We start from the raw sequence: 20266 nt of genomic DNA on the forward strand, positions 1-20266 counted from the left end.
TGTGTGTGTGTGTGTGTGTGTGTGTGTGTGTGTGTGTGTGTGTGTGTTTTGAAAACTTTGTGAACCACCACTTCAACTGGAGCACATATTCCTTTCATTGTGCCTCTGCGTTGCCAGCCCAGCCTACAAATGGCGCACTGCATCATGGAATTCAGAGTCCAACCTGTTTATTGGAACAACATCTTTTATTCCTTACACCAAAGCGTAAAGGACCTTCCTCGACCCTATGAGTGGATGGCATTAAGGCACTTGCTTCACTCTCCATTTCGTAGTTATTTTTATTAAGCAATTATGTAGGCATAGTTTTAAAAGTGAAAGAGTTCTACAGTGACTTTACTGTAAAACAGTAGTCTCCCCGCTGGTCCCTGACCCTGGCCACCTGGAGACAGGTACTGTTGTTACTGTCCTTAGTGCTAATCTTCCACTCCACTTTCTACATGATAAGACTTGATGGCTATACCTTGTTTTTTCTTGAGTTAGATATTACCGACTGACTTTTTAGGATAAAAGATGAAAAATTTCCTTAACAGTCTTTCCCTACTTGGTTCCTCCACATTTTCCCTCCCTATAGGCTTCCATTACACACTTTTGGATTATATTAACGGTTGGTGTTTACTTTTTAGAATGATGTAAATCTCATCCCCAACTATAATATTTTTGTTTTCTCATACAGATACTTGTAGTATTTCTCTTGTACGGTTACCTTTTGTTTCCTTGGAAATAATAATCACTTAAGTTTGTATTTTTTTGGTTAATCTTTTTAAGATCTTGTATATCTGAAAACAGGTTTACTCCACCTTCACATTTGATGAGTAGCTTGAGTATAAAGTTCTAGGTTAACCTTTCTCCAGAATTTTGAAGCCATTATTACATTTTCTTTTAGTGTCTAGCATTGTTGTTGAGAAGTCTGATGACATTCTGATGTCTGATAGTTTATTGGTGATTATTTTTTTCCTGAAAGTATTTATGATCTGTACTTTGTCAAGTTTCTGAAGTGGTGTTGTGTGTGTGTGTGTGTGTGTGTGTGTGTGTGTGTGTGTGTGTGTGTTTACTGTGTTGGACCTTCGCGCACGTGTGTGTGCGTTTACTGTGTTGGACCTTCTCTGGGCTTTTTCAAGCCTAGAATCTCTTGTCTTTCTCTTCGAGTAAATACTCCTGTTATTTACTTGATATTCTTCATTTTCTCTGAACTGTCTTTCTGGAACTCTTTTTGAATGCTGGATCTCCTATACTGATATTATAGTTGTCATGTATTTTGTCCTCTATTTTCTTCTTTGTTTTATGTTCTATATTTTGGAAATTCTTTTTCAACTTTAATTTTGAGTTCTTCTGTGAACATTTTTACTGGGGTTAGGTCTTTCCATTTGTTTGTGTCATCTTCAATTTCTTTCATTAATATATTTTAGTTATCAACATATAAGTCTTTCACCTCCTTGGTTAAATGTATTTCTAGGTATTTTATTCTTTTTGGTGCAATTGTAAATGAGTTTGCTTTGTTAATTTCTCTTTGTCATAGTTCTTTATTAGTGTAGAGAAATGCATCAGATTTTTGATTCTGCATCCTGCAACTTTTGTGTCCTGAATTTGCATCCTTAATCTGTTTATTAGTTCTAATAGTTTTTTGATGGAGTCTTTAGGGTTTTTAAAATATAATAGAATAATGTCATCTGCAAATAGTGACCCTTCCTCTTCTTCTTCCTTTTTTTTTTATTCTTCGTGCTATGTGGATAACTTGTATTTCTTTTTCTTGCTTAATTGTGGCTAGGATTTAGCATATTATGTTGAATATAAATGGCAAGAGTGGGAATCCTTGTCTTGTTCGTGATTTTAGAGGAAAAGCTTTCAGTCTTTCACCAGGGAGTATAATGTCAGCTGTGGGCTGGTCGTATATGGCCTTCATTATGTTGAAGTATGTTTCTTCTGTACTTGCTTTGTTGAGGGTTTTTTATCATAAATGGATGTTGAATTTTGTCAAATGTGTTTTCTGCATCTATGGAGATGATTATATGATTTTCACCCATTTCTTAAATGTGGTATATCACATTGATTTGTGGATGTTGAACCCTTCTTGCATCCCTGGATTAAATCTCACTTGATCATGGTGTATGACTTTTTTTTTTTAATATGAAATTTATTGTCAAATTGATTTCCATACAACACCCAGTGCTCATCCCAATAGGTGCCCTCCTCAATACCCATCACCCACCCACCCCAACCTCCCCCCCCCCATAAACCCTCAGTTTGTTCTCAGTTTTTAGGAGTCTCTTATGTTTTGGCTCCCTCCTTCTCTAACTTTTTTTTTCCTTCCCCTCCCCCATGGCTTTCTGTTAAGTTTCTAGGATCCACATAGGAGTGAAAACATATGGAATCTGTCCTTCTCTGTATGACTTATTTCACTTAGCCTCACACTCTCCAGTTCCATTCATGTTTCTACAAAAGGCCATATTTCATTCTTTCTCATTGCCACATAGTATTCCATTGTGTATATAAACCACAATTTCTTTATCCATTCGTCAGTTGATGGACATTTAGGCTCTTTCCATAATTTAGCTATTGTTGAGAGTGCTGCTATAAACATTGGGGTACAAGTGCCCCTATGCATCAGTACTCCTATATCCTTTGGGTAAATTCCTAGCAGTGCTACTGCTGGGTCATAGGGTAGGTCTATTTTTAATTTTTTGAGGAACCTCCACGTTGTTTTCCAGAGAGGCTGCACCAGTTTGCATTCCCACCAATAGTGCAAGAGGGTTCCCGTTTCTCCACATCCTCTCCAGCATCTATAGTCTCCTGTTTTGTTCATTTTAGCCACTCTGACTGGCGTGAGGTGATATCTGACTGTGGTTTTGATTTGTATTTCCCTGATGAGGAGCGACATTGAGCATCTTTTCATGTGCCTGTTGGCCATCCCTATGTCTTCTTTAGAGAAGTGTCTATTCATGTCTTCTGCCCATTTCTTCACTGGATTATTTGTTTTTTGGGTGTGGAGTTTGGTGAGCTCTTTATAGATTTTGGATACTAGCCCTTTGTCCAATATGTCATTTGCAAATACCTTTTCTCATTCCGTTGGTTGCCTTTTAGTTTTGTTGATTGTTTCCTTTGCTGTGCAGAAGTTTTTATCTTCATGAGGTCCCAATAGTTCATTTTTGCTTTTAATTCCCTTGCCTTTGGGGATGTGTCAAGTAAGAAATTGTTGTGGCTGAGGTCAGAGAGGTTTTTCCCTGCTTTCTCCTCTAGGGTTTTGATGGTTTCCTGTCTCACATTTAGGTCCTTTATCCATTTTGAGTTTGTTTTTGTGAATGGTGTAAGAAAGTGGTCTAGTTTCATCCTTCTGCATGGTGCTGTCCAGTTCTCCCAGCACCATTTAAAGAGACTGTCTTTTTTCCATTGGATATTCTTGCCTGCTTTGTCAAAGATGAGTTGGCCATACTTTTGTGGATCTAGTTCTGGGGTTTCTATTCTATTCCACTGGTCCATGTGTCTGTTTTTGTGCCAATACCATGCTGTCTTGATGATGACAGCTTTGTAGTAGAGGCTAAAGTCTGGGATTGTGATGCCTCCTGCTTTGGTCGTCTTCAAAATTACTTTGGCTATTCGGAGCCTTTTGTGGTTCCATACAAATTTTAGGATTGCTTGTTCTAGCTTCGAGAAGAGTGCTGGTGCAATTTTGATTGGGATTGCATTGAATGTGTAGAGAGCTTTGGGTAGTGTTGACATTTTAACAATATTTATTCTTCCAATCCATGAGCATGGAATGTTTTTCCATTTCTTTATATCTTCTTCAGTTTCCTTCATAAGCTTTCTATAGTTTTGAGCATACAGATCTTTTACATCTTTGGTTAGGTTTACTCCTAGGTATTTTATGCTTCTTGGTGCAGTTGTGAATGGGATCGGTTTCTTTATTTGTCTTTCTGTTGCTTCCTTATTAGTGTATAAGAATGCAACTGATTTCTGTACATTGATTTTGTATCCTGCAACTTTGCTGAATTCATGTATCAGTTCTAGCAGACTTTTGGTGGAGTCTATCGGATTTTCCATGTATAATATCATGTCATCTGCAAAAAGTGAAAATTTCATCTTTGCCAATTTTGATGACTTTGATTTCCTTTTGTTGTCTGATTGCTGATGCTAGAACTTCCAACACTATGTTAAACAACAGCGGTGAGAGTGGACATCCCTGTCGTGTTCCTGATCTCAGGGAGAAAGCTCTCAGTTTTTCCCCATTGAGGATGATATTAGCTGTGGGCTTTTCATAAATGGCTTTTGTGATGTTTAAGTATGTTCCTTGTATCCCGACTTTCTTGAGGGTTTTTATTAAGAAAGGATGCTGAATTTTGTCCAATGCTTTTTCTGCATCGATTGACAGGATCATATGGTTCTTATCTTTTCTTTCATTAATGTGATGTATCACATTGATTGATTTGCGAATGTTGAACCAGCCCTGCAGGCCAGGAATGAATCCCACTGGATCATGGTGAATAATTCTTTTTATATGCTGTTGAATTCGATTTGCTAGTATCTTATTGAGAAATTTTGCATCCATATTCATCAGGGATATTGGCCTGTAGTTCTCTTTTTTTACTCGGTCTCTGTCTGGTTTAGGAATCAAAGTAATGCTGGCTTCATAGAATGAGTCTGGAAGTTTTCCATCCCTTTCTATTTTTTGGAATAGCTTGAGAAGGATAGGTATTATCTCTGCTTTAAATGTCTGGTAGAATTCCTCTGGGAAGCCATCTGGTCCTGGACTCTTATTTGCTGGGAGATTTTTGATAACTGATTGAATTTATTGGCTGGTTATGGGTCTGTTCAAGCTTTCTATTTCTTCCTGTTTGAGTTTTGGAAATGTGTGGGTGTTTAGGAATTTGTCCATTTCTTCCAGGCTGTCCAGTTTGTTGGCATATAATTTTCCATAGTATTCCCTGATAATTGCTTGTATTTCTGAGGGATTGGTTATAATAATTCCATTTTCATTCATGATTTTATCTATTTGGGGCATCTCCCTTTTCTTTTTAAGAAGCCTGGCTAGAGATTTATCAATTTTGTTTATTTTTTCAAAAAACCGACTCTTGGTTTTATTGATCTGCTCTACAGTTTTTTTTTTTTAATTTTGTAATGTTTATTTTTGACAGAGAGAGAGAGACAGCGAGAGAGAGCGAGAGCACGCTCATGAGTGGGGGAGGAGCAGAGAGAGAGTGAGACACATAATCCAAAGCAGGCTCCAGGCTCTGAGCTGTCAGCACAGAGCCCGATGCGGGGCTCAAACCCACAGACCATGAGATCATGACCTGAGCTGAAGTCGGATGCTCAACTGACTGAGCCACCCAGGCACCCCTCTACAGTTTTTTTAGATTCTATATTGTTTGTTTCTGCTCTGATCTTTATTATTTCTTTTCTTCTGCTGGGTTTGGGGTGTCTTTGCTGTTCTGCTTCTATTTCCTTTAGGTGTGCTGTTAGATTTTGTATTTGGGATTTTTCTTGTTTCTTGAGATAGGCCTGGATTGCAATGTATTTTCCTCTCAGGACTGCCTTTGATGCATCCCAAAGCATTTGGATTGTTGTATTTTCATTTTCATTTGTCTCCCTGTATTTTTTAATTTCTTCTCTAATTGCCTGGTTGACCCATTCATTCTTTAGTAGGGTGTTCTTTAAACCCCATGCTTTTGGAGGTTTTCCAGACTTTTTCTTGTGGTTGATTTCAAGCTTCATTGCATTGTGATCTGAAAGTATGCATGATATGATCTCAGTTCTTTTATACTTATGAAGGGCTGTTTTGTGACCCAGTATGTGATCTATCTTGGAGAATGTTCCATGTGCACTTGAGAAGAAATTATATTCTGTTGCTTTGGGATGCAGAGTTCTAAATATATCTGTCAAGTCCATCTGATCCAGTGTATCAGTCAGGGCCCTTGTTTGTTTATTGATCCTGTGTCTAGATGATCTATCCAATGTTTTAAGTGGAGTATTAAAGTCCCCTGCAATTACCATGTTCTTTTCAATAAGGTTGCTTATGCTTGTGATTGTTTTATATATTTGGGGGCTCTCATATTTGGCACATAGACATTTATAATTGTTAGCTCTTCCTGATGGATAGACCGTGTAATTATTATATAATGCTTGTAGCGATGTCTCTGGTACTTTGTCTCACAGGATCCCCCTTAGGATCTCTTGTAGGGCTGGTTTGGTGGTGATGAATTCCTTCAGTTTTTGTTTGGGAAGACTTTAATTTCTCCTTCTATTCTAAATGACAGACTTGCTGGATAAAGGGTTCTTGGCTGCATTTTTTTTTTTTTCTGTTCATCACATTGAAGATTTCCTGCCATTCCTTTCTGGCCTGCCAAGTTTCAGTAGACAGATCCGTCACGAGTCTTATAGATCTCCCTTTATATGTTAGAGCATGTTTATCCCTAGCTGCTTTCAGATTCTCTCTTTATCCTTGTGTTTTGCCAGTTTCACTATGATATGTTGTGCAGAAGATCGATTCAAGTTATGTCTGAAGGGAGTTCTCTGTGCCTCTTGGATTTCAATGCCTTTTTCCTTCCCCAGATCAGGGAAGTTCTAAGCTATGATTTCTTCAAGTATACCTTCAGCACCTTTCCCTCTCTCTTCCTCCTCTGGAATCCCAATTATGCGTATATTATTTCGTTTAATTGTGTCAGTTTGTTCTCTAAGTCTCTCCTCATACTCCTGGATTTTTTTTATCTCTCTTTTTCTCAGCTTCTTCTTTTTCCATAATTATATCTTCTAATTCACCTGTTCTCTCTTCTGCCTCTTCAATCCGACCTGTGGTCACCTCCATTTTATTTTGCAGGTCATTTATAGCGTTTTTTAGCTCCTCCTTGCTGTTTCTTAGACCCTTGATCTCTGTAGCAATAGATTCTTGACTGTCCTCTATACTGTTTTCAAGCCCAGCGATTAATCTTATGACTATTATTTTAAATTCATTTTCTGCTATATTGCTTAAATCGTTTTGATCAGTTCGTTAGCTGTCGCTAATTCCTGGAGTTTCTTTTGAGGAGAATTCTTACGTTTTGTCATTTTGGATAGTCCCTGGGGTGGCGTGGAACTGCAGGGCACTTCCCCTGTCCTGTCTGGAGTAATTTGCATTGGTGGGCGGGGCCGCAGTCAGACCTGACGTCTGCCCCCAGCCCACCACTGGGGCCACAGTCAGACTGGTGTGTACCTTATCTTCCCCTCTCCCAGGGGCGGGACTCATTGTGGGGTGGTGTGGCCTCTGTCTGGGCTACTTGCACACTGCCAGGCTTGTGCTCCTTCGATGGGATCTCACATATTAGCTGCAGTGGATCCGCAAGGTGCACGGGTGGCGGGGTGGGGGGGGGGCAGGCTCTGCTTGCTTTGCCTTCGGTGGTCCACTTTGGGAGGGGCCCTGTGGCACCAGGAGGGAGGCAGACCCATCCGAAGGATGGATTCAGAGAAGCACAGTGTTGGGTGTTTGCGCGGTGCAAGCAAGTTCCATGCCAGAAACTGGTTCCCTTTGGGATTTTGGCTGGGGGATGGGCGAGGGAGATGGCGCTTCCCAGAGCAGTTGTTCCCCGCCAAGCTGAGCTCTGTCCTCTGGGGTCAACAACTCTCCCTCTTGCTCTCTGAGCAGAGCTGTTGACTTGTGACATTCCAGATGTTAAGTCCTGCTGGCTGTCAGAACACACTCCATCTGGCCCCTCCACTTTTGCAAGCCAGACTAGGGGGCTCTGCCTTGCCGGGTGGGCTGGCTGCCCCTCCACCACCCTGGCTCCCTCCCGCCAGTCTGTGTAGCACGCACCACCTCTCTGCCCTTCCTACCCTCTTCGCTGGGCCTCTCCTCTACGCTTGGCTCTGGAGAGTCCAATCTGCTAGTCTTCTGGCGGTTTTCTGGGTAAATTAGGCAGATGTGGGTGAAATCTAAGCAATCAGGATGCAGTGAGCCCAGCGTCCTCCTACACCACCATCTTCCTACAATCTCATGACTCTCTTAATGTATTGTGAATATGGTTTGCTAATATTTTATTGAGGATTTTTGCACCTGTGTTTAACAGGGATATTGACCTGTGATTTTCTTTGTTTATGGTGTCCTTGTCTGGTTTTGGTATCAGGATGATGCTGGCCTCATAAAATGAGTTGAGAAGAGTTCACTCCTTTTATTTTTTTTGAAAGAGTTTGAGGCCTGGTATTAATTCTTCTTTGTGTGTTTGGTAGAATTCACCAGTGAATCCAATCTTGTCCTAGACTGTCATTTGTTGGGAGATTTTTGACTATTGATTTAATTTCCCTACTAGTGATTGGTCTGTTTAGATTTTATCTTTCATTGTGTTTCAGTCTTAGTAGGTCGTATGTTTCTAAGAATTTATCTATTTCTCCTAAGTAGTCCAACTTGCTGGAGTATAAATGTTCCTAGCAGTCTCTTATGATTCTTTGGATTTCTGTGGTAAGAGTTGTAACATCTCTTACATTCCTGATTTTATTTATTTGAGTCCTCTGGCCTTTTTTCATGGTGAGTCTAGCTAAAGTCTTGCCGATTTGTTTAATTTTTCAAAAAATCAACTGTTTTATTGATCTCTATGTTTTTTTAGTCTCTATTTTATTTATTTCTATTTTAACCTTTGTTATTTTTTTTTCCTTCTACTAACTTTGGACTTCATTTGTTCTTTTTCTAGTTCCTTGAGTTATAAAATTAGGTTGTTTATTTGGGAACTTTTTTCTTTGTTGCAGAAGGAATTTATCACTATGACCTTCCCTCTTAGAACTGCTTTCATCACATCCCACAAATTTTGGTATATTTCCATTTTCATTTGTCCAAAAGTAGTTTTTACTTGTCTTTAGATTTCTTCTTTGACCAATATATTGATTGTTCAGTGACATGTTGTTTAATCTCACATATTTGTGAATTTTCCAGTATTCTCCAGGTGATTAATTTCTAGTTTCATACTATTGTGGTCAGAAAAGATGCATGTGATATGGCAGTATCAGATTTACAGACCTCAAGTTACATTACAAAGCTGTGGTAAACAAAAACAGTATAGTAATGGCACAAAAGTAGATAGGTCAAAGGAACAGAATTAAAACCCAGAAATAAGCCCATATTTAATATACAGTGGGGAAAAAGCCTCTTCACCAAAAGTTTTGGGAAAACTGGACAGCAATATATAAAAGAATGAAACTGGACCACTTTCTTACACCATACACAAAAATAAGCTCAAAATGAATTAAAGACCTAAATGTGAGCCCTAAAACCATAAAAATCTTAGGAGAGAACACAGGCTGTAATTTCTCTGACATTGGCCACAACAACATTTTTCTAGATATGTCTCCTGAGGCAAGGGAAATAAAAGCAAAAAATAAACTGTTGGGACCACATCAAAATAAAAAACGTCTGCACAACAAAGGAAACAGTCAAAACTAAAAGGCAACCTACTGAATGGAAGAAGATACTTGTAAATGATATATCTGAAAAAGGATCAGTATCCAAAGTTTAAGAAGAATGGGTACAATGCAACACCAAAAAATCAAATAATCCAATTAAAAAATGGGCAGAAGACATGAGAACACATTTTTCCAAAGAAGAGATCCAGATAGCCAACAGACCCATGAAAAGATGTTCAACATTGGCTCATCATCAGGGATATGCAAATCAAATCCACAGTAAGATACCATTTCACCCCTGTCAGAATGGCTAAAATCAAAGACACAAGAAACAAGTGTTGGTGAGGATGTGGATGAAAAGGAACCCTGGTGTGCTATTGGTAAGAATGAAAACTGATGCAGCCACTGTGGAAAACAGTACAGAAGTTCCTCAAAAGCTAAAAGTAGACCTATCTTATGATGTAGTAATTGCACTACTGGGTACTTACCCCACATATATAAAAACACTAATTCAAAGGAATACATGCACCCCTATGTTGATTGCAGCAAAAATAACCAAATTATGGAAGCAGCTCAAATGTCCACTGATAGGTGAATGGACAAAGAAGTGGTATATATATTCAATGGAATATTACTCACCCATAAAAAATAATGAAATCTTGCCATTTGCAACAACATGGGTGGATCTAGAGAGTATAAAGCTAAACAAAATAAGTGAGAAAAAGACAAATACTGTGTGATTTCACTCATTCCTAGAATTTAAGAGACCAAACAAATGAGCAAGGGAAAGAAATCACAAACCAAGAAACAGACTCTTAACTATAGAGAGCAAACTGATGGTTACCAGAGGGGGACGTAGATGGGGAGAAGAATGAAATAGGTGATGGGGATTAAAGAGTACATATATCATGGTGAGCACTATATGAGTAACATATAGAATTGTTAAATCACTATATTGTACACCTGAAACTAATATACCACTGTATGTTAACTATACTGGAATTAAAATGAAAAACTTAATAGAAAAAGATGCTTGATATAATTTCAATCCTCTTAAATTTATTCTTTTAAGAATAAAGAATATTCTTTTAATTTATTTGTTATTTAATATTCTTTTAATTTATTTTTTTTCTGCGTAATATATGATATAGCCTAGAAAATGTTTTATGTGCCCTTGAGAAGAAAAAGTATTCTGTTGCTTCTGGATAGACTATTCTGTATCAACCTGTCAAGTCCATCTGGTCTAGTATGTAATTTATGGCTGATGTTTCCTTATTGATTTTCTGTCTGGATGATCCACTGATGTAAGTGGCATACTAAAGTCTCCTACTTTTACTATATTGCAATCTATTCTTCTGTTTCTCTTTAGATCTGTTAATATTGTTGGGTGTGTACATATTTATAAATGTTACATCCTCTTGTTGGGTTGACCCTTTATCATTATGTGACACCCATCTTTGTCTCTTACTACAGTCTGCTTTAAAGTCTATTTTGTCTGATATAATTATAGCTGCTATAGCTTTTGGTTTTCATTTGCATAGCATATCTTTTACCGTATCTTCACTTTCAGTCTGTGTATGTCCTCGAGTTTAAAATAAGTCTCTTGTAGGCAGCCTAAAGATGGGTTTTCTTTTTCTTTTTTTTTAAATCCCTTCAGCCATTGTCTGTTTTTTGATTGGAGAATTTATTCCATTTACATTTACCATAATTATTGAAGGTATGTACTGCTTTTAAGGAACATAGACTGTGGGCACCATCTTAGTGCTCTCCTTTTGCCTTGCTCCAGTTAACTGGTATTTCCCAGAAAAGAACTTATATACTTACCTGAAGCCCCAGTCTTTGTGCCTCCTACCCAGAGGACACTCCCATATTGCCTGGCTCTGGTGACCATGAGGATTTATGTTTGTGGGCCCACAAGACTGTCTATATTTGCATACTTTTAAAAGCTCCTGCTGGGGTTTTGGCTTCCATTCAGCCTAAATCTACCTGCTGAGATCCTCCCCTTTGTGGTACTGAAAGTTCTTGGTACATCCTCAATTCCTGTGAGCTATTAAAATATAACAGGGTGCTTGGGCAAGTACAAAGGTTAGAAAACAAAGAGCTGAGGCAAGGTTGAATGACAACGTTCATATATTACACAGGAGCACTCCTTCAAGACTGGGAGAGATAGTTGCTTCCTCTCTTGGATACAAATCAACACAGAAGAGTCAAGCAAAATGAGGAAACATTTGGAATAGGTTCCAAATGAAAGAAGAAGATAAAACCTCAGAAAATAAAACATTAATGAAATGTAGATAAGTAACTTACCCAATGCGTCTGAAGTAATGGTCATAAAGATGCTCACTGAACTAGGGAGAAAAAGGGATGGAGAAAGCAAGAACCTCAACAGAGAGAAGGAAAATACAAGAAAGTACTGAATAGAAGAAGTCTCATAGCTGAATGATACCATAACTGAAATTATTGAAATAGTTCAATAATGAAATATACACTGGTAGGGTGGGGTACAACAGCAGACTAGATGAAGCAGAAGAAAGGATCAGTCAAGTCAAAGACAAAGTGGTGGAATACACCCAACCAGAGCAGCAAAGTTTATAGGAGTTCATCCCCACCAAACCAACCTTACAAGAAATATTAAAAGGACTTTAAGCCTAAAAGAAAGGGCATTGATTAGTAACAAGAAAACACATGAAAGACTAAATCTTAGTGGAAAAGTAAACATACAGTAAAGGTAGTGGATTAATCACCTAGAAAGCTAGTGTGAAGGTTAAAAGATAAAAGTAGTAAGATAACTATAATTATAATAATTAAGGGATACACAAGATAAAAGAATGTGACATCAAAAACGTGGTGGGGAGAGGAAAGATGTTGAGGCTTAGAATGTTAACTAGACTTACACATGCCAGCTGTTACATGTAAACCTCATGGTAACCACAAAAGAAAAACCTACAGTAAATACACAAGGGTATAATAAGAGAAAGTAACAGAAACATACCACTGAAGAAAGCCATCATACCATAGAGGAAGAGAGCAAGAGAAGAAAGGAACAGAGAATAACCATAAAAACAGCTAGAAAAAATAATACGATGGCAATAGGTACATACGGATCAATATTTTACTTACAGTATTTAACTTCTAAGAGCTTTTCTTAGTCTCTGAGTGTTCCTTTTAAGAGCATCTTGTACTTACTTTATACATTGCAATATCGTTTGTCTCCAAGCTATGATTTACAAGGGTTTTTTGGACAAGTTCTTCTGTTTTTTCCATTGACATTCTTTCTTAAGTTTTTGTTTTCTCTTTGTGGAATGTTTTTCTAAAAATTTGAGTGATCCTTGGCTTTGAGTGATCCTTGGCTTTTTCTTACTTAATAATGAACTGAAATGATGAGTAAAACTGTGCGTGAGCAGGGCTTGGTGACAGGTGGTTTTCCCTATCCATGACAGAGTCCAGGGTTTGGCCATTTTGAGTGGGAATTCCAATCATTGGTAACTGCAGATCCTTTTTCTTGGTCGAATCAAAATCTCCAAATTCTGGTCTGGTGTGTATGAAGATAGGAATATAAATCTGGTTGAATCATTCTGGAAACTAAGAAGGATTGGAGCCTTTGAAATGGACGAAGTGGGTTCCCAACTTGTTTGCTATATTTTTATCCAGTCTTTCTCATTGATTACTTCCAGAGTGTAAACGTGTGGACAACTATCAGGATTATGGGAAAAAATCATCTGGATTCAAAGGAAAAATCTAAGGGGTCTCTTACTTGTTGTATGGGTGGGAGGAGGTGGAAATATTCTTTAAAATGCTAAATTTTAAAAAATTGGATGCCAAATGAATTCCCACTAATAGGGACAAGGTTAAGTAACCTGTGGTGCAGCCACATCATGACATATTATGAAGCCTATAAAAGCCATAATGTATACCAGCATACGTTACTAGGAAAATGGTCATTACATATGGCAAAATATGCAGCCTATAAGATATGTGTAATAGGATAGTGTCTTTTCTTTTAAAAAAAAAAAGTTTTATTTTCGAGAGAGAGAGAGAGGAGCATGAAAGGGGGAGGGGCAGAGAGAGAAGGAGACGCATAATCCAAAGCAGGCTCCAGGCTCTGAGCTATCAGCACAGAGCCTGATGCAGGGCTCAAACCCATGAGATCATGACCTGAGCCAAAGTCAGATGCTTAACTGACTGAGCCACCCAGGCGCCCCTAGGATAGTGTTTTTTATTTAAAACAACCAAGAACTTCCTCACTGTATAGTTTCTGTCTCCATAAACATTTCAGGAGTAAGACAAGGGATTTGTTGATACGCTACTCCAGGGGACAGAGCTCTTCAGAAATAAAGACTAAAAAGTTATCTTTTTGAAAAAAAAAATGTTTTCCCATGTGATACAGCTATAAGGAAATAGTTTTCCCAGTCATTTTGGCTCTTTATTTTCTACTTCTAATATTGTCGTCTGTATGGCTCACAGATGGTTTTGCACGATTATTTGGCCAAATTAGGAAGTGTATGGTGCAAGCCCTATGACACCAATAATAATCTAATCTAATAGTAATCTAATAGCCTGTAGCAAGTATCTCTGGCATGAACTCAGGGAACCGAAGGACTCTGGTGCCATGAGGCATATAAAATGAAGAGTGAATGTGAGCAAGTTGGAAACATCTTTGGAAAAAAACCCAGCTTTTTTATTTTTGTTTTATTTCTGACCTTAAAGGGAATGCTTCTAGTTTATATCATGATTGAATATGAAATGGCTATTGGCTTAACATTTCTATATATTTTTATCATTTTTAAGAAATGTCCTTGTAATCCTGACTTTCAAATAATTTTTATTTAAAAATGCTTAATAAATTTTACAAAGTGCCTTCGGTACATTGTTTTTTTTTTTCATTGTAAGACTTGTCTCATTTGATCCATTGATGTGCCACATTAGATTAGTTATATTAAATTATCCTAACATAGTTTGAGAATTATGATTTGGTCATGGTGAGTTATGTCCTTTATATCATTGAAGTTGATGTGGTAGCATTTGGTTTGGGATTTTTTTCATCTGCATTCATAAGTGACACCAATCTACAGGGGCATGTATGTGATTGTGTATGCAGGTACACAAATCATCATTGTCAGTTGTAGAACAGGATTATTTTACTTAAAAGCAGAGCATCAAATACATGAGCCAAAACTGATAGAAATACAAGAAGCAAAAGAGAAGTATACACTTGTAATTAGAGATTTCAATACATTTTTCTCTCAATCATTGATAAGACAGAAAGCCTGCAAGGATGTGGAAAATTTGAACAACGCTATCAACCAATTTGATTTGACATAAATTGAACACTCCACCTGATAAGAGCAGAATACGGTCTAAGTGCACATGTGACATTTATCAAGATAGATTTTATTTTTGTGGGTTTTTTAGTGTTGTTTTTTTTTTTTTTTGAGAGAGAGAGTGGGGGAGGGGCAGAGAGAGAGGGAGACACAGAATCTGAAGCAGGCTCCAGGCTCTGCGCTGTCAGCATAGAGTCTGACATGAGGCTCAAATTCACAAACCATGAGATCATGACCCAAGCTGAAGTTGGGCGCTTAACCAACTGATCCACCCAGGCACCCCTATATTCTTGTGTTTAGATCTTCATATATTTCAGATTTATCCCTAAGTATTTCATATTTTAATGATCTAAAAAGTACTTTTATTTTAAATTTCAATTTCCAATTGTTGCTGTTAAATATAGAAAGACAATATTTTTATATTGCAATTGTATCCTGCAACTTGGTAAATACACTTGTTAATGTTAGTGGGTTTTTTATGGGAAAATTTCATAGGATTTTCTATACAGATTATCATGTTGTCTGTCAACAAAGAAAGTTTACTTTTTTCTTTCTAGTATGGATGCATTTTATTCATTTTTTTTCATGCCTTATTGCACTGTCTAGACTCTCCAATACAATGGTGAATAGAAAGGGTGAGAGAAAATGTCTTGTTCCTGATTTAGGAGGAAAGCATTCAGTCTGTCATTATTAAGTGTGTTATTAGCTCTAAGCATTTGGAAAATGCTCTTTGTGAGGTTGAGGAAGTTCTTTTTCTAGTTTGCTGAAAGTTTTTATCAGGAGTAGATACATTTTGTCAAGTTCTACTTCTGCATCTATTAGGACAATCATAGAGTTTTTCTTCTTTTAATCTACTAATGTTATAAATTACATTGATTTATTTTTAAATGTTAAACCAGCCCTGAATTTTACAGTGAACCCCATGTAACCATGATGTATTATCCTTTTTATGTGTTGTTGGGTTTGATTGGCCAACATTTTGTTAAGAATTTTTACACTGATGTTCATCAGGGATATTAATCTGTTTTCTTGTAATGTCCTTGTCTTATTTTGGTATCAGAGTCCCTTGGGATGAGTTAGGAAAGATCCTCTCTTTTTCAGCTTTCTGGAAGAGATTGGGTAGAATGGTATTCTCTCTTTCATAAGTGTTGGGTAGAATTCACTAGTAAAGCCACTCGGAAGGCCTTGAATGACAGACTCAAGAGCTTGGCCTTTGCTCTGAAACCTTCACAGGCTCCAATGTTAAAAAGATGAGGTCCACAAAGTGTGTTTGGGGAAGTTGAATCTGGCAGCCTTGGGCAGGAAAGAGGCTGGCAGCTCTAAGTACTAGGAGCAACATTATATTATTACTTCCCAAATTCCTGCATGATAAAGCTCAGCTCACTCTTTCACAGGCTGTAGGAAATTCTCCACACAGAAAGAAAGGGGACTCCATTTGCTGAAAACCGGAAATCGGCTGGAAGATGCTTTGTCTTGATGGAGGGGCAATGTGGGGGCTCCAGCCATGTCACTTAAAAATGACCCTTGGTGGCCAGGGTTTCTCGTTCAGCTAAATAAATCCAGCCCGGTTGGACACTTGCTTCATGAACTGCCAAGACCACAGTCAGATGCCAGCGTTTTTAAGTGACTGGTTTTTTTTGTTTGTTATTTGTTTTAGGAAAGGGATTATTTCAGATTTCCCTTACAGGTTGAGAGAGTCAGAAAAGAAACACAAATCTTAAGGACTTTGCCACTTTCCCCCAACACTGGACGTTTGTTGTTTTGAACAAGCCCAGCCACCTGTTCTGGGCATGATAGCCTCCAAATCCCCTTCTGCCCTGTTGACGAGTAGTGAAGAACAATACTGCAATTTGATCATCTGATGGCAGTAGCCACACTCGGAGAGTTTCATTGTATTGCATCAGTGCTCAGGATAGGTGAGGCCAGGCCAGTGCCAGCCAAAGAGCTTAGTAACTAAAACTGCAAAACTAACAACGTGAATGAATTGAAGACTGAAGCTATTGTATTCTACCAGCTCTTTTCAGCGCAGGAGGGAACATCTTTCCCCACCTATCAGTCGTATGTGAATAGCTTGAAGCACTTTTCTGCCCTGCAACTCAAACGATGCCTACATATTAGAAAAGCTGGCACACACCTTTTTAATATAATGTGCCATTGGGAGGGAGGCGCAGGTGACATCAATGGAAAATTCGGTGGATTGGGGAACGGCTTTCACTTGGCATCCGTGTGAGTGACTTAGCATTGTCAACATGGGTGGTGTTACTTTAAACAGAAAATCCTGCACAGTGATTTTCATTGTAAACTACATATCCGTGATGTCAAACTTCCATAAACTCTCTTTCTGGGAAGTCAACCTGCAAATTGTGTGCAAGGAAAATGTCTTTTCTTCCAAACAGCCCTGGGGGGGTGGGGGGTGGGGAACAAACTCACATACGGGTAGTACACATCTGTTATTCCATCTGGTCCTTAGAACATGTATGTGGAAGGGACTAAGTCAGATTTTTTCATTGACTTATTTTACAGTTGCAGCAATGGAGGCTTGGAGATGAAGAGAATTTCCTAGGATTATAAAGGAGATAAGTGGCAAAGCAAAGATTGGAATTCAAACCTCTGAAGTCTGGCTTCTGTGCTTTTCCCTTTATGGCACCTTGCTTCTCCGGAATGAAAATACGGATATGGTGATTAAGAGCTTACCAGCTTGCGGTACTCAAAACACACATACCTGGTACATCATAACACAGGGCAAGCCAGTATTACTCCCCTGGATTTGAACATTTTAGAAAGAAATTCCCAAACGTTACGTTTCCATTGAGAAAGAACCATTGTGTTTTGCTGGTAAGTAAGATATTATTTCGGTCCATTTAATACACTATTTGGATGATGTTTCAGAGACCTGATGAATAGAATCTTAGGGAAAAAGGAGATAGTCATAGAAAATGTGAGTTTACTTAAATGTATAAATTAGAAATTCCTAACTTGGGGTGAGGGCATTTTTAAATGAAATGAAAAATAAAAATTTGTGAGTACGTATGTTCCTTTCTGGGAGTGGTTTTTGGTTTTGGTAGACATTTTTTTTAAAGTTTGTTTATTTATTTTGAGGGAGAGAACCGGTGGGGGAGGGGCAGAGAGAGAAGGAGACAGAGAATCTCCAGCAGGCCCTGCACTGTCAGTGTGGAGCCCCACGCGGGGTTTGAACTTGCAAACTGTGAGATCATGACCTGAACTGAAATCAAGAGTCAGATGCCCAACTGACTGAGCCACCCAGGCACCCCTGTTCGGTTATACTTTTAAAGAGGAGTGTGTTTCTTGAAGAACCATTACTCTGATGGGTATAGACATAGTTCCTTCTTTCTGCTACCACTGCAGTCCCCAAAGATTTTTCCATTTCTTGAGCTCCCTGAGAGCATATTGTCTGCCTGCCATATTGATCTGGTGCCCATTAAGCATGGCTTTCTTTGTCTTGTTACTTAACTGCATGTGTAAGAAAGAGGGGCTGTGTCTCTATTATCTATGTGTTTTTTCAGAGTACCCGGAACACTGCTGTGTATGGAGTAGTTGTTTACAGGGGCAGGGGGCACCTGGGTGGCTCAGTCAGTTAAGCATCAGACTCTTGATTTCAGCTCAGGTCATGATTTCATAGTCTGTGAGTTCGAGCCCTGCTTCAGGCTCTGCACTGACAGTGTGGAGCCTGCTTGAGATTCTCTTCGTTCCTCTTTCTCTGCCCTTCCCCTGCTCACACTTGCCCCCCCCCAAAACAAACAAATACACACAGATTGAAAAACCATCACAGATTGAAAAATGTCAACTTTCAGCACTCTGATCACTAAGGCAGATTTTATCATTAACTCATTTTGCAGATGAAGACATCAAGGCCTGGAGATGAAAGAGAATTTACTGGGATTATAAGGTGGGTAAGTGGCAAAATGAATATGGGAGGGTGGATCTTTTAAATTCCTGTCCTAGAGCACGCGGAGGCTTGTGGGATCAAGAATTTTTGTAGCCATGCTGTATAAGGTATTTAGTTGGCAAATCAAGTCTGAAGACAAAAATGAAGTAACCGGTGTGATTTTCAAGTATCAGGATAGGTTTTCAGTGGTCTCCGAGGGATATAGAAACTGAGGTGAGTGTTACCGCATTTGGCGTAATCCCCTTGGCTGCTTGTGCGTTCGTTTCAAAGATGGCGCCTTTGGCTCTAAGGGTGTTCTGTAAGGTTTTCTTGTTGGGACCACCATGGAGGGTCTCCAAATGCTCTTAACTGGCGTGTTAAGTTATCGTGTTCCCTGACGGAACACGCAGTGATTTTTCCTGTTCCAAAATATTAAGTCTACCCTCAAGGACGGAAGGTTTGCTACAATGATATGTGTGCCAAGGAGCTTTGTGCTCCCTGAACGTATGTTCACAGAAGGACCTCCAATTTGTGTGGGGTATGGGATTTCATTCCCATAGATAAATGATTTCTTAAGGGAACTTCTTGTGAGAGAAAAGGTGCAATTGAAGGCCTAAACTTTGGTATGCTTGCTAACAAAATATTGCTTGTATTCGTGGGATCAATGTAGCTTAACAAATAGTATTGGGGCACTTAAAAAGTGCTTAACTTTGCAGTATATGTGCTGTGGGAGGGGCCACAAAGTTTACCAATGCTCCGTTCTTTTTTTTTTTTAATTTTTAAAAATGTTTTATTTATTTTTAACACAGAGAGAAACAGAGTGTGAGTGGGGATGGGGCAGAGGGGGAGACACAGAATCCGAAGCAGGCTCCAGGCTCTGAGCTGTCAGCACAGAGCCCGAAGCAGGGCTCGAACTCACAGACCATGAGATCATAACCTGAGCCGAAGTCAGACGATCAACCGACTGAGCCACCCAGGCACCCCACCAATGCTCCATTCTTAAAGCAGTTGTATTTCACTCAGGAAGCCACCCGTAAAAATAGGCAATCTCAGTCTAATGGTGTGCATGTTATTATAGAATGCTGGTTAGGCACGAGACCTGTGACTCAAACTGGGGCAACAGGGAAGCCTTCCTGGAGGAGGTGATACCTGAACAAAATCTTGGAGAGTAAGAGCCAAGTGATAAAGACAAGAAGACACTGAGAGCAGAGAAAAGGGACAGTTTTGTGTATGAAGCAACGCTGTGTGTGAGTTTGGGGGAGGGGTGGTGTTTAACGGGGGGTTGCAAGCAGTACAGCATCCAAAAAGCCACCTGATCTCACCTTATAAAGTTAATAATTCATGACATCAGATGGAGTCACTCTGCCCCCTAAGCACCAGATAGTGTGGGCTGGAACTTCCATTCTCCATCCCGTGGAAAGTCCACTTTCTTCACCAGAGACTTCTGGAAGCTTTACATTCTGTGGATCTGAGCTCTCACAACTCCTAAGTTCATTTGAGTTACTGGATTGTTCTGAAAGTCCTTTCCTTGTTCTGCCGTGTCAGCCCAGACCTAGGCCTGGGCTCCTTTCTAGGACTTTCATCAAAAGCCAGTCCCACCAGCCGTCACGGTGCCATTAACTTGACCAGAGGGCAGGAGACGTTGAGAGTGTTGGGTTGGGGGCACAGAGAATGTGACCTGTCCACAGTTGTAGGTGACGTGTTCCTG

General features: G+C 39.1%; 1 long non-coding RNA gene across 1 annotated transcript in view; it reads left to right on the forward strand.

The window, feature by feature from the left end:
* The window catches only part of LOC125932137 (uncharacterized), a 41800-nt gene extending 22809 nt beyond the window's left edge, over positions 1-18991 (forward strand). The window contains exons 2-3 of the long non-coding RNA XR_007460544.1: positions 17196-17507; positions 18530-18991. This is a non-coding gene — a long non-coding RNA (uncharacterized LOC125932137). The remainder of the gene's footprint in view (positions 1-17195; positions 17508-18529) is intronic.
* The last annotated feature ends 1275 nt before the right edge of the window (positions 18992-20266 follow it).

This window comes from Panthera uncia, chromosome D4 (assembly GCF_023721935.1).
Source record: "Panthera uncia isolate 11264 chromosome D4, Puncia_PCG_1.0, whole genome shotgun sequence".
Taxonomy (NCBI): domain Eukaryota; kingdom Metazoa; phylum Chordata; class Mammalia; order Carnivora; family Felidae; genus Panthera; species Panthera uncia.